Genomic DNA, 14323 nt, shown 5'->3' with positions numbered 1-14323 from the left:
GATTTGAGATCATATGGTTTTCGGAGCATCCTGTTACTATGAGGTCGTCCATATAGACGAAAGCTTTATTTGGGCCTAATCCAGAGAATGCCAGTGACATCATCCTTTGAAAAGAGTTTGGTGAGATTTTTAAACCAAAGGGTAAACGTTTGAATCTGTATGATCCTTGATCTGAAGAGAAGGATGTTATGTCTCTAGAGTTTTCTTCAAGTTCAATCTGGTGAAATCCAGATATTAAATCTAAATTGCAAAAATATCTTGCTCTGCCTAGTTGATCTAAGATGTCATCAATACGTAGAAGTGGAAATTTATCAGATACTAATTTTTTATTCACTTGTCTGTAGTCTATCACTAATCTCCATCTTTTGTTTTTACTGCCTGGTAGCTCTTTTTTGGGAACCAGTAAGATTGGGCTGTTATATTCCGATGCCGATGGTTCTATAATATCGTCTGATATCATTTTTTCTATTTGCCTATTAATTTCGGGTTTATGCACGTGTGGTAATCTGTAGTTTTTAATGTAAACGGGTGTATCATCTTTGACTCTAAGTTTTTGTTTGTAAAAATTGTTGAATGTGATGTTGTCTGTCTCTAATGAAAATACATGTGTGTATTCTTTGCATAAGTTAATGAGATTTTCTCTTGAATGTTCTGCACAATTGTTTGATAATTTATTTAATATTGTTTTGTCTCTATCTTCTGTTTTTTCAACTGTTTTAAATGTTACCTGATAGTAGCTTTTAATAGTTTCGGTTTCAATTTTGAAATTATCTAAATATAAATTGTCATCTGTTGTGTTAAGAATTTTAATGTATGCGTTATTAGTGTTTACTATTGTATTGCTTATGAATACACCTGCTGCTATTGTTTGAGTTGGAATGAAAAATTCATTTTCTGTTGAATTGATATTAATATTTCTAATTACTTCTGATCGAGCTGGGAGAGTTAGAGTATTTGGTTTTGGTGAATTAAGTATCTCAATTGGAATTTCACTTTTAAAATCTGGTCTTATTGTAAACCAACTTATTCCATTGCTTATGTAGTCTAGTACACAATTAAATTTTTTAATGAAATCTAAACCAATGATTCCATCGCATGGGATTGGGAAATTTTGTTCTACTATTTGCATTGTATGTTGAATTTCGTAGTTTCTGAATGAGAATTTTGGGTCTACTGCACCTATTGTTGATTTAGTTCCTTCACCTATTCCTATACGGTTAAATTTACGATCTGTAATTATGTTGCCTATGTTTGTATAATTTTTGAATATGCTTATATCTGATCCTGTATATAGCAAAAATGTGTCTGTTGAGTTTCTCAAAGATGTTTTTATGAGGACATAATTGCCAAATAAGTTTATATGTAGGGTCTTTGTGTCATTTTCATTTATTAATTTTCTTCTAGATGCATGATCCTCAGTTGAGCATCCTGAGGACCCTGCGTGTTTTCCGGAGCTGCTTCAATAGCTCTTACGTTATTTTGGGGTCTTCCTCTGTTTGAGTTTTGTATCCCTGATAACGTTGACTGTGTTGTTCATCGTTATTTCTTTAGTACCTGTTTGTGTTATATCTGCCTCTGTTAAGGTACGACCGCACTAGACGACGCGCCACGACACTACATAGCGCGGCAAAATATTATTTGCATGTATTCTTATGGAGCATACCGCACTACGCTGCAGCGGAGCTACGCGACGCGACGCTGCGCGGCAAAGTTCACCAACTAGGCAAAAACGTCGCGCCGCGTGGTGTCGCACAGTTCCGGTGCCGCATAGTGCGGTATACCTAGCGGAACGACATACCATTTCGTACTTTATTTTTAACTTGAAGTAATTGGATTTCCAATTGCGAGTGAATATTCACATGCATTTCATTCAAGAAGAAAATTGTATGTACAGAAACATAATATTTGAGAAGAATTCGCCAAGGAAAATAAAAATAAAAATAAAAATAAAAATAAAAATAAAAGGCATTAATATTACACATAAAAGGCATTAACATATTATAGTTGTTATTGTGGTAGTTTTGGTTTCTGACAAAATTGATGCTAGCAACATCTGTATCGTTTGTGCTCAAGTCAATAAACTTTGTTATAACATCATTCACGCTTGTAAATGTACCCGCTTGTAGTAGCAGTTTTGCCTTTTCAGACTTTGCATTTTTAGTTAATGATTTGATAGCTGTATTTGTTGCGTAATTTTGTGCAGTTTGAGATGGTAAACCATCTGACGGGAATGCTAATTCTAGTTGTTTAGTGAGTTGTTCTATTTCCTTTACGTATTCATTTGTCGATTTGCTACTCTGTTTTGCTGCTAACAGCTTTGACGTAATCGATTGTGTGGATTCGCCTTTGACTGCAGCTATTAATTTTGATTTTATTTGTGCTATAGTACTTTCTGTTGTAATTATCTTTCTAGCCGAATTTGTTAATTTGCTTTTGATTGAGGTGACTGCTACATTTTCATGTTCACCTTTTACTAGTGTTACTAAGTCTATTGCATCTAAGAATCTCTGTAAATTTTCGAATCTACCGTCGAAGTCTGGTAGTAGCTTCGATGCTGTATTTAAAAATTCTGCAGTCGACATTGTTTCTGTTTGCTTTACTATATTTTGGTCTATATTTTCTAATGTTTCTATTAATTCTAGTATTTCTGAGGATTCTGAATCTGATCCTGTCTGTTCCTCAAATTTTATATCTATAATGCCTAAAATGTCGTTTGGTATGGTTACTGAAATTTCTAGTCTTTTAAATAGCACGTCTAGCTTTGTTTTTAGCGTTTGTTGAATGTCTGCTATTAATGTTTGGTGTTGTATTGTCAACAAATTGTATATTTCTGATAAGTAGGACGCTATTTCGTTATGACAGCTAACTAGGATTTTTAAATGTTTAATACGTGGTTTTTCTTTCGGTAGTTTTGCACAATTTATACACTTGTATGATTTTTCACATTCTTCTTTCCAATTTTGTACTTGTTCATAAATTTCAGTCCATTTTTTATTTGACATGTCTTAACATGGTTTAGGTTTAGGAATTTTACTCATTATTAAAAAAAAAAATATTGCAAAATTTATTTAAATCCGTTAGTAGTAATGGAGTGTCAAATAAGTATTAAATTTTTACATTGATGTTGAATTTATGTTGCATAAATGGAATAAAAGGTAATAAAATACATGAATACATAAATTAAATTTATTAACTTAGCTTTCTATTCGATTTGTAGAGTGTTGCTGATTTGATTGTTCTTGCTGGCTGCTGTTGATGATGCGAAGTTTAAAGCTGTCCTCGCTCCCAGAAATGTGAGGGCGTCGGCGCCTCGGAGATAGGAACTTCTTCTTTTTCATATATATTTTAGTTAGAGATGATTTAAAAGTTTATTTTCATTATTGCTTTTTTTTCAATTTTATGAGGATTTGCGTTTAGTTCTTTTTCTTTGTTTGTAATTAATTTTATTTTTTTGAGAGCATCGATGACTTCTTGTAAAGTTTCGCTGGTATCACTAATACTTTTTCTGGATCTATTTCGTTATCGTTATCCATTGTGATTCACAAAAGTTTGTCTGATTTTGAAATTATTTTTTTTTTTGTAGATGCGGTTTGTCATTGACCGCTTAATTGTATTTTTTACTGCAACATACACCGCGATTAAGGCTATAACAATTACAACGAGTGCAACGATTTGCAACTTCTCTGTCTTTTGTTCACTTTTCTCGTATTTTCTTCCCAATTATTTGTACACATCCTCGAAATGTGTCGGTTCTTTATATTTCTCTACTGCATTTTTATTTGTTTATTTTCCGACTTCGTACCCGGAAAACGCAATCATCAGAACACTTAACAAATTCTTCCACCAAGACATTGTGGTAAAGCGTAATTTAACTGTCTAATAACGCGCGCTCTTTCGTTTCATCACGAAAACGATTTAAAATTTTATATTTATTATTATTTTTTTTTTAACTCGCAGATTATGGCTGGATCGCCATGAAATGCTAAACGCTATTGACTCCCGAACGAAACGCATTAAAATAAACACTTCGATTTAATTTTACAGTTTTATTTAAAGAAAAGAGAGATCCCGACGAGCGACATCAACTCCTCAACGTTGAAAGTATTCTGCGCGCCTATTCTTAGGTTCTACGATTATTTATACACACGCGTAGATTCTACGCTTACGCCTCTATGCTTAACATAATGATTCACGTTGGGTGTTCTACTTAGGGTTCGATTGCCGTCACTCAATTCCTTGCTCAATCATCGCGCTCTAAGTGTGTCATTAGAAATTGGATCTACATTTCGTTATTCTTGCAGTGCTTGTTTGCACTGCGCTTAAGGCGGTGACTCAAAGGGTCGAAGTGACTGCGCTTCTTTGTTCAAGTGCATTGCCATAACTTGTGTAATTTATGCGAGACGTTTTTGGTTTTAGAGTCGCTGACCGAAATATGTTGACAGCAAATCCGATATTTGACACTGCTTTCAAAATACAAGGCCGCTTTAAGGTTTGAGTGATCTGAGTGACGATTATCGTGACACTACATACCTACGTACAACCATACACACATATATGCATACGCACAATCATACAAGCATACTTAAACCACGCATTTACATACATACATGCATACAACCATACATACGCTACGCACTTATATATATACAACTTTACATACATACAAAAATCGCGATCTTCATTCGCTTCTCAACCGGTTCATTTAACAACCGACTTAAGTTGATCGACGCTAACTCAGCCAGCATCAGCTTCCGTAGGTAAACACGGGGTGCATCGAGACGGCTTAGACCGCGTAACCTTGACCGCCCCTGGCTCTTCCTACGGGAAAGGCCGAAATGTTGAAGGGGCCTGTTACAGAGGGAATACCCCTTGCACAGACCCCAAACCCACTCTTTTCATAAAACCGGTCTCAGTGGACAGGAGCCTAACCCTCCTGGCCACTTAGATTACCGCGTGGCGAGCGGGCATTGCGCGGCGGGTAAAACCGCCTCACAATGCCAAGCCACACTGAATACATACTGTTCCGCCTCCATGGGTAGGCACGGGGCGCATCGACACGGCTTAGGCCGCGTAACCTTGAGCGCTCCTGGCTCTGCCTGCGGGAGGCGCCGACAGTTAGCAAGAAACATACTAACGATCAGCTTCTGTAGGTAACTTCCCTTCCGTGACTGTTTCGGACCGCCAGCACCAACTACCGCCCCTAGGCCACCACTACAGTGAAGATCCGCCACCGATTGTCACCGAGGACCGCTAAACTGTGCCAGTGTTATCCAGGGCCCATATATCGAGGCCGAGCACATCTTCACGATCACTGGGCCGCCAATAGCATCGCCGCCCCTTGCACCCCCTTGCCGCTACGTGCGGTCTGTAAGGACCGGAGGGGCCGACAGTTTGCAAGAAACATACAAACGATCAGCTTCCGTAGGTAACTTCCCTTCCGTGACTGTTTCGGACCGCCAGAACCAACTTCCGCCCCTAGGCCACGACTACAGTGAAGATCCGCCACCGATTGTCACCGAGGATCGCTAAACTGTGCCAGTGTTATCCAGGGCCGTCGCTACCGTCAATATATATCAAGGCCGAGTACATCTTCACGATCACTGGGCCGCCAATAGCATCGCCGCCCCTAGGCCAGACCGCTACCGAAGGGCCGCTACATGCCGTCTGTAAGGACCGCCCATATCCTCGTCATCCAGGGCCGTAGTCACCGCCATTACTCATCAGGGCATGAGTTGTCCTCTTCGTCAAACATCCGGGCCGCTAACGCTATCACCGCCCCCGGGCCGTCATCATCCCCCGTAACGAGCATCAGAAACCTCAGGTACGCCCAGTCACCATCACCGTTGAGGGCTACCGCCCCGTCGTAACCAAAAGAGGCCCGTTATCATAACCGCCGAGTCTGTTCTCACTGCGGGAGGTCGCTACCGCCCTCGCCAGTATTTGGGCCACCGTCAACATCACCGCAGGACCATAACTACTACTACAAAGGATTTCTACTGCCGTCGCGATCAGCACCGCCGCTCGCAGTGGCTGCAGCAGCAGTACTGTGGGCGTTTACCATTCCTACGCTCGCTACCGCTCTCACGGTTATCATCATTGATCACCGAACCGTACCGCTCTCACCATCACCGTTACCGTCGCTAGCCATCGGACAGTCTCCGCCCTATGAACCACGACGCCGACTACCGACCTTAGACGTCAAGGTGCCGGTATTCTGGCCAAACAACCGCGTGTTTGTGTGGTTATGTTCACTACATTAAACTACTTTGTTTTATTTTATTCAGCGGGGGTTAGTGGGACCTTCGCCCAACCCTGGAGCGGCTGAGTTACCTCAGCCTACGATAAAACCCACCTCATATGCTTAAAAGTATTGACTCAGCACATCACTAGTAAAAATGGACTTCAGCGAAAGCAGGAACAAAAAAAGTGATATGTGTTTATTTACAAATTATTTCCTGTGATATACATGTTGTTATTATTCATTTATTTATTTTATTTACTTTGTAAGTACAGTAAAAAAAAAATTCAATTACAAGATTAAACTTAAGCAAATACGGTAGACAAACGGGCTCGATTATTTGCATAACCAGCCTTTATTTGCTTTAACTCATGCATTTTCCTCTTTAAAATGAGCATAAGCAGCCGAACAAATGCACGAAATTTTTGGGAATTAACTCGGATCCGGGGAATTTCCGATGACAACACTGGTAAAAACGGCCAGTTGTTGTCTTTTGTACAAGTAAGCAAACGAAGCAGTCGAGTTTCGCGTACGTGGTAGCTGAGTGGTGAGAGTTGCGAGCTACAAGGCTGTAGCTGCCAGGTTCGATAGTCGGTTGGAGCGATTGCGAGAAATTTTTTGTTTTTATTATTTATTTTATATTTTTCAACAACAACTAACTGAAAGTAACGTAAAAAAAATATAGAACTTAAAAAAAAAAATAATGAAAAGGAAATAAAAAAAGTATACTGGCCGTGGGACTCGAACCCACGACCTTGCGGCTGGTTTATTCGCATTACTGCCGTCTGTAAGGGTAAAATTTTAATTTGCATTTATGCTTATTAATTCAAATTAATTTTGTTCGTCTGTCTACCATATAAGATAAAAATATAAGTAAGTACATGAACTACATATCATTCTTGCTATATTATAACTAACACTAAGGGATAGAAGACAGACAGAAAACTTGAAAAGACAGAGGATGGGAAGTGGATAGTTAATTTTTTAGTAGATTTGCAACTGCTGTTTTGAAGCATTGAATCGAACTAACACATTTAATTGAATTTGGTAGTGAATTTCATATTCTGATAGTACTAACAAAAAATAATCTTGAGGCTATTAACGTTTGGTATTTAGGGACAACAATATTACAGGTACGAGACGATTGAACAAATTTTAATTTACGGTACAGGTATAATGGTTTGCGGTTTCTGATCAGTTTGAATAAGAATAAAATATTTCCATAATTTAAGTAACTTTCGATGCTATAACCGAGAATATTTATGTACAGTGAACAATGATATATGGTAAAATTTTTTCTTACAATATATAAACCTGGCAGCATTATTTAAAGCTCCTTTTAATTTATTCTTCGATTCATAATCAAGATTTCCATACACTATTTCACAATACACGATATGGGGAACGATAAGTGACTGAACTAGCTTCAATTTTGTATTATTTGGTAGGCAATAACAATATATGCCAAAGGTTTCTTAAAATAAAGTATATTCTAGAGATACAGTGGTTGATATGATCTGTGCAAGTCAGACGAGAATTAATTTTAAAGCCCAGATTAGTCACAACATATCCAAACTTTAACTCAGTTTGCCTCAATATAATTGGCGATAGACAACTCAGATCAAAAGAATGAGGTTATATAGGTATAACCTGCGTTTTGGCAGCATTTAAGCAGAGGCAATTTGTTTCGGCCCAGATCTCTATTCTCCTTAGATCTTCATTTAACCGAAACACAAGGTCTTCGCCTAGTCCAATTGGTCGCGAGTAGTAGATCTGTGTATCATCGGCATACAGGTGAATATAAGCATTTTGACAGCAGTGAACAACATCATTTACAAATATACTAAAGAGTATAGGACCCAGGATTGAGTCTTGCGGAACACCGAAATTAATTTTCCTGCGACAAGAAATTGTTTCTCCACATTGCACTTGTTGGTACCTGTTTGATAAATACGCTTCCATAAACTTAAGCGAAGTAGAGTTGAAACCAAAATAGTACTTCAATTTTGCAAGAAGAATGTTATGCTTTACGATATCAAAGGCTACAGAAAAATCTAATAGCACCAGGATAGTGAGTAGTTTGTCATCATAAGCAGGACGAATATCTTCCATTACCTTCAAAACCGCTGTAGAACGACTGTGACTTGACCGAAAACCAGATTGGACCTCACTCAACATGTTATGATTATTCAAATGTAGAACTATCTGGGACGAAATAAATTTTTCAAAAACTTTGGCTAAAACAGGTAAAATGCTAATAGGCCTATAGTTTTCGGGAGAGTCACAAGACTCGCCTTTGGGAACAGGAATAATATTTGCAATCTTCCAAAGGTTTGGAAAGGATGATGTTAAGGCAAAATTAAAGATATGTGTAAGTGTCGGGAGAATGTAAGGGATAATCAGCTTAAGGAGATGTAGACTGATACCATCTATACCAATCGCATTTGACTTGATAGCAAAAATATTCTTTACAACATCGTCCTCACTGGCCGTATTAAAAGAAAATTCACATGAGGGTTTGCAAACCAAATTTTGATTAAAACTGAACGAGTGCGAATTCGTAAGTTTATTATTGGCGCCAATGAAATAATGGTTCATCTCATCCGCACCAAGACCGCAAGGTTTTGAATCTTTATTACAGACTCCTATAGATTTCAAATTTTTCCACAATGTTCTGGAGGGTAATTTTGTATCAAGCTTATTTTCCAGATAGACTCTTTTACTGTAACGTATTTCTTTAGCTACTTTATTTCTCAAATTTTTATATGCATTCCAACGCTCGTCTGAAGGATATTGCTTCCAATATTTATAGGCCTTACTTCGATCCTTAATAAGATTAAGAATGTGCTTAGTGAACCACGGTCTCTTATAATTATTCACTTTTATAGTACGTAGAGGGACATATTTATCATACAAGTATTTTACCAGTTTATTAAATTGACCTAATTTATTATCCAAATTCGAGAAGAACCAGCAAGAGTTCCATTCCAGTGATATACTTTCGTCATTCAGCGCTATTTTATCAATACATTTAAAATATCTGAACGTCAGGTTGGTAACTAACAATTCTTTGTTAAATTCAATATTAAAAGTTAAAAATACTAGTTCATGGTCAGAGACTCCATCTAAGGAAAATTGGTCTACGTGGATATCTTTGCTAACATCGCTTACACCAAAGAGATCTAACATGCTTGGCTTACAATGAGGAGCAAAACGTGTTGCAAATTCGTTTGCGACAGTTAATCCACAATTGGTAAAGTTTTTTAGTAATTGTCTACATTTAACATTATCCAGGCNTAGTCCAATTGGTCGCGAGTAGTAGATCTGTGTATCATCGGCATACAGGTGAATATAAGCATTTTGACAGCAGTGAACAACATCATTTACAAATATACTAAAGAGTATAGGACCCAGGATTGAGTCTTGCGGAACACCGAAATTAATTTTCCTGCGACAAGAAATTGTTTCTCCACATTGCACTTGTTGGTACCTGTTTGATAAATACGCTTCCATAAACTTAAGCGAAGTAGAGTTGAAACCAAAATAGTACTTCAATTTTGCAAGAAGAATGTTATGCTTTACGATATCAAAGGCTACAGAAAAATCTAATAGCACCAGGATAGTGAGTAGTTTGTCATCATAAGCAGGACGAATATCTTCCATTACCTTCAAAACCGCTGTAGAACGACTGTGACTTGACCGAAAACCAGATTGGACCTCACTCAACATGTTATGATTATTCAAATGTAGAACTATCTGGGACGAAATAAACTTTTCAAAAACTTTGGCTAAAACAGGTAAAATGCTAATAGGCCTATAGTTTTCGGGAGAGTCACAAGACTCGCCTTTGGGAACAGGAATAATATTTGCAATCTTCCAAAGGTTTGGAAAGGATGATGTTAAGGCAAAATTAAAGATATGTGTAAGTGTCGGGAGAATGTAAGGGATAATCAGCTTAAGGAGATGTAGACTGATACCATCTATACCAATCGCATTTGACTTGATAGCAAAAATATTCTTTACAACATCGTCTTCACTGGCCGTATTAAAAGAAAATTCACATGAGGGTTTGCAAACCAAATTTTGATTAAAACTGAACGAGTGCGAATTCGTAAGTTTATTATTCGCGCCAATGAAATAATGGTTCATCTCATCCGCACCATGACCGCAATGTTTTGAATCTTATTACAGACTCCCATAGATTTCAAAATTTTCCACATTGTTCTGGAGGGTAATTTTGTATCAAGCTTATTTTACAGATAGACTCTTTTACTGTAACGTATTTCCTTAGCTACTTTATTTCTCAAATTTTAATATGCATTCCAACGCTCGTCTGAAGGATATTGCTTCCAATATTTATAGGCCTTACTTCGATCCTTAATAAGATTAAGAATGTGCTTAGTGAACCACGGTCTCTTATAATTATTCACTTTTATAGTACGTAGAGGGACATATTTATCATACAAGTATTTTACCAGTTTATTAAATTGACCTAATTTATTATCCAAATTCGAGAAGAACCAGCAAGAGTTCCATTCCAGTGATATACTTTCGTCATTCAGCGCTATTTTATCAATACATTTAAAATATCTGAACGTCAGGTTGGTAACTAACAATTCTTTGTTAAATTCAATATTAAAAGATAAAAATACTAGTTCATGGTCAGAGACTCCATCTAAGGAAAATTGGTCTACGTGGATATCTTTGCTAACATCGCTTACACCAAAGAGATCTAACATGCTTGGCTTACAATGAGGAGCAAAACGTGTTGCAAATTCGTTTGCGACAGTTAATCCACAATTGGTAAAGTTTTTTAGTAATTGTCTACATTTAACATTATCCAGGCGAAGATCGACATTAAAATCACCACAGACGAGGACATTTACATAGCTCAAGGACAGTTCAGATATTTTTGTAAAAATCGTGGTAAAGTCATTAGACCTATGGGGATTATAGATACATATTACAAGACACCTTTGAACATTATCACTAAACTCTACAAAAAGACTTTCAATTGTTTCAGGGCAGACAGATTTATGAACGACTTTACATTTAAGACTGGATTTGAAATAAATGGCAATGCCACCCCCTCTATGACCAGTGGACCTATCATTCCTTAACAGTGAAAAATCACAAAGAGCATAAGCAGAGTTAGCAATACAAGGTTTGAACCATGTCTCAGTTATACAGACCACATCAATATTTATTTCCTGTAACAAAAAGTTTAAAAATTCAAGTTTATTAATCGATAAACTTCGAGCATTAAAGTGGCAAATATTGACCCCATTGNAACCACGGTCTCTTATAATTATTCACTTTTATAGTACGTAGAGGGACATATTTATCATACAAGTATTTTACCAGTTTATTAAATTGACCTAATTTATTATCCAAATTCGAGAAGAACCAGCAAGAGTTCCATTCCAGTGATATACTTTCGTCATTCAGCGCTATTTTATCAATACATTTAAAATATCTGAACGTCAGGTTGGTAACTAACAATTCTTTGTTAAATTCAATATTAAAAGATAAAAATACTAGTTCATGGTCAGAGACTCCATCTAAGGAAAATTGGTCTACGTGGATATCTTTGCTAACATCGCTTACACCAAAGAGATCTAACATGCTTGGCTTACAATGAGGAGCAAAACGTGTTGCAAATTCGTTTGCGACAGTTAATCCACAATTGGTAAAGTTTTTTAGTAATTGTCTACATTTAACATTATCCAGGCGAAGATCGACATTAAAATCACCACAGACGAGGACATTTACATAGCTCAAGGACAGTTCAGATATTTTTGTAAAAATCGTGGTAAAGTCATTAGACCTATGGGGATTATAGATACATATTACAAGACACCTTTGAACATTATCACTAAACTCTACAAAAAAACTTTCAATTGTTTCAGGGCAGACAGATTTATGAACGACTTTACATTTAAGACTGGATTTGAAATAAATGGCAATGCCACCCCCTCTATGACCAGTGGACCTATCATTCCTTAACAGTGAAAAATCACAAAGAGCATAAGCAGAGTTAGCAATACAAGGTTTGAACCATGTCTCAGTTATACAGACCACATCAATATTTATTTCCTGTAACAAAAAGTTTAAAAATTCAAGTTTATTAATCGATAAACTTCGAGCATTAAAGTGGCAAATATTGACCCCATTGTTATATTCGCACGTAAGTTTCAGAGCTAGCCTAATATTATCACTGTTAGTGTGTCTACACAAGGTACTAGTCATATGGATCACAGTTTGGGAGGCTTGCGAAACAGTCAGCTGCAAAGTACAAATAGAAGGAAAGGGAAGAAATGGGGTAGATGTGAAATAAAAAGAGGATAGAATCTGTCATGGCTATTATAAAAATAAGTATAAAAACAAAAGTAAGTATAAAAACAAAAACAAATCGTACAGAGTTTCAATATTAACTAAAATAATAAAACATATGCTAAGTTTAAGTGGCAGCTGCTAGACGCTCGACGCTCTCACGATTAAGAACTTTTACTCCTTCACTGCCGGCATGTTTTTTTGCGTAAATTTGTCCCCGTATTGAAAATACACTCACCAGCCGCTTTTGTCTTTTTAGCTGAGTAGCCAGTCGCATAAGCTCACGGTTCTTTTTTGTCAAGCATTCATGAACAAATATCTTTTCATTAGAATCGATTCAAATATTGCGGCGAGTTAATGCCTTTCGGCTAGATTTGAGAAATCGAGCAACTGCTACGAACAAACGAGAGCGATCATAAGCAGAATTTAGTTTTACAATGATAGGAGAGGGGTTTGTGTTGTTGGCGCTTTTGCTACTGGGACGCATACGAAAAGTAGAGCGAATTGGAAGTGGATGTAGGTTGATCGACTCACATAGTTGAGTAAACAACGAAGTTAAATTTTATTCGGCTACCTGCGGAACATTATACATAATTACATCCGCTGACACCAGTGCATTTTCCACCTCATCCAAGTGTGGAATCAACTTATTCATGTCACTGCTTTCATCTGCATTTTCGCATAGCTGCTCTAGCGTACTCACTCTCTCCTCCATAGTTTTTATAGCTAGTTTAAAGTTAGTTAGTTCAGCCGAAACTTCACCCATTTTTTGCATTACTCGCTCTTCACTTTCTTTTATCTTTGCCAGTATGTTTGCCATGTATGCTTCTATTAGATGTAAGTTAGATGTTAAATGTAAGATTTCAATTATTATTTGATTTATTTTGGAACGAATTTCCGTCATCCCTTGTCAAGTTTGGTTTCAATTATTGTATTTCACGCAAGGGCGTAGCCGGGATCTGATGTAAGGGGGGCTAAACAAAATATACTTGTTAATTTTTTTGATATATTTTTATTTAATCATTATTACGCTAATAACAAACGTCTCGGATTTTTAACAAATTTTTCGATTGTTTCCTTCTGAATCATCTCGCGGTTTTCGGTAACAAGTTTTCTATGGACGCTCATAAGCAGGGAACGGATTTTATGGAAATTGCCTTTTTTCTGCTAAAGAGATAGAGTATATTCGATTAAGAATATCCACGATTTAGCTTTCCCTGATTCCTTTGCCTTTTTTAAGATATTTGCCTTTTTTGCCTTTTCTACCTTTAAAAAAGTGATTATAGCATTTACAATTTATTTTTAAAGATTAAAAAATATACACATGCCCATGCGTCTTATAGAAGCGCAGGGACCTCTTGCCAAATTGGTGTTGGAAAAATTCAAAGCCGTTTTCTCAGCTAACGTAGGCTTGGAGACAAAAAGGGTGCGGATAAAATTGTAAAGGGCGAGGAAAACGCCCTTATTCCTGATAATATGAACGTTTCAAACGTTTCATATTTAAATTGGGCTCCACTTGTATCAACTTACGTCGAGCGCACATTTAGTACATTCAAGGCTTTTCTTCGCGAAAATCGAATGAAAATGCTGCCAGAAAACTTCAAAATGCATCTCGTGGTTCGATGTTACTACAACTATACCGATTAATGAATTAGCAACAAGAGTTTACGGGATGTACATAGCTCAGTGGTTAACGCTTCTGACTTTGAACATCGAATTCGCAGGTTCGATCCCTGCTGAAGTCTAGAAAAA

Source organism: Rhagoletis zephyria, unplaced genomic scaffold, assembly GCF_001687245.7.
Source record: "Rhagoletis zephyria isolate East Lansing unplaced genomic scaffold, Rhagoletis_zephyria_1.1 Rzeph_scaffold_00014, whole genome shotgun sequence".
NCBI lineage: Eukaryota > Metazoa > Arthropoda > Insecta > Diptera > Tephritidae > Rhagoletis > Rhagoletis zephyria.
Note: the sequence above shows the minus strand (reverse complement) of the source record.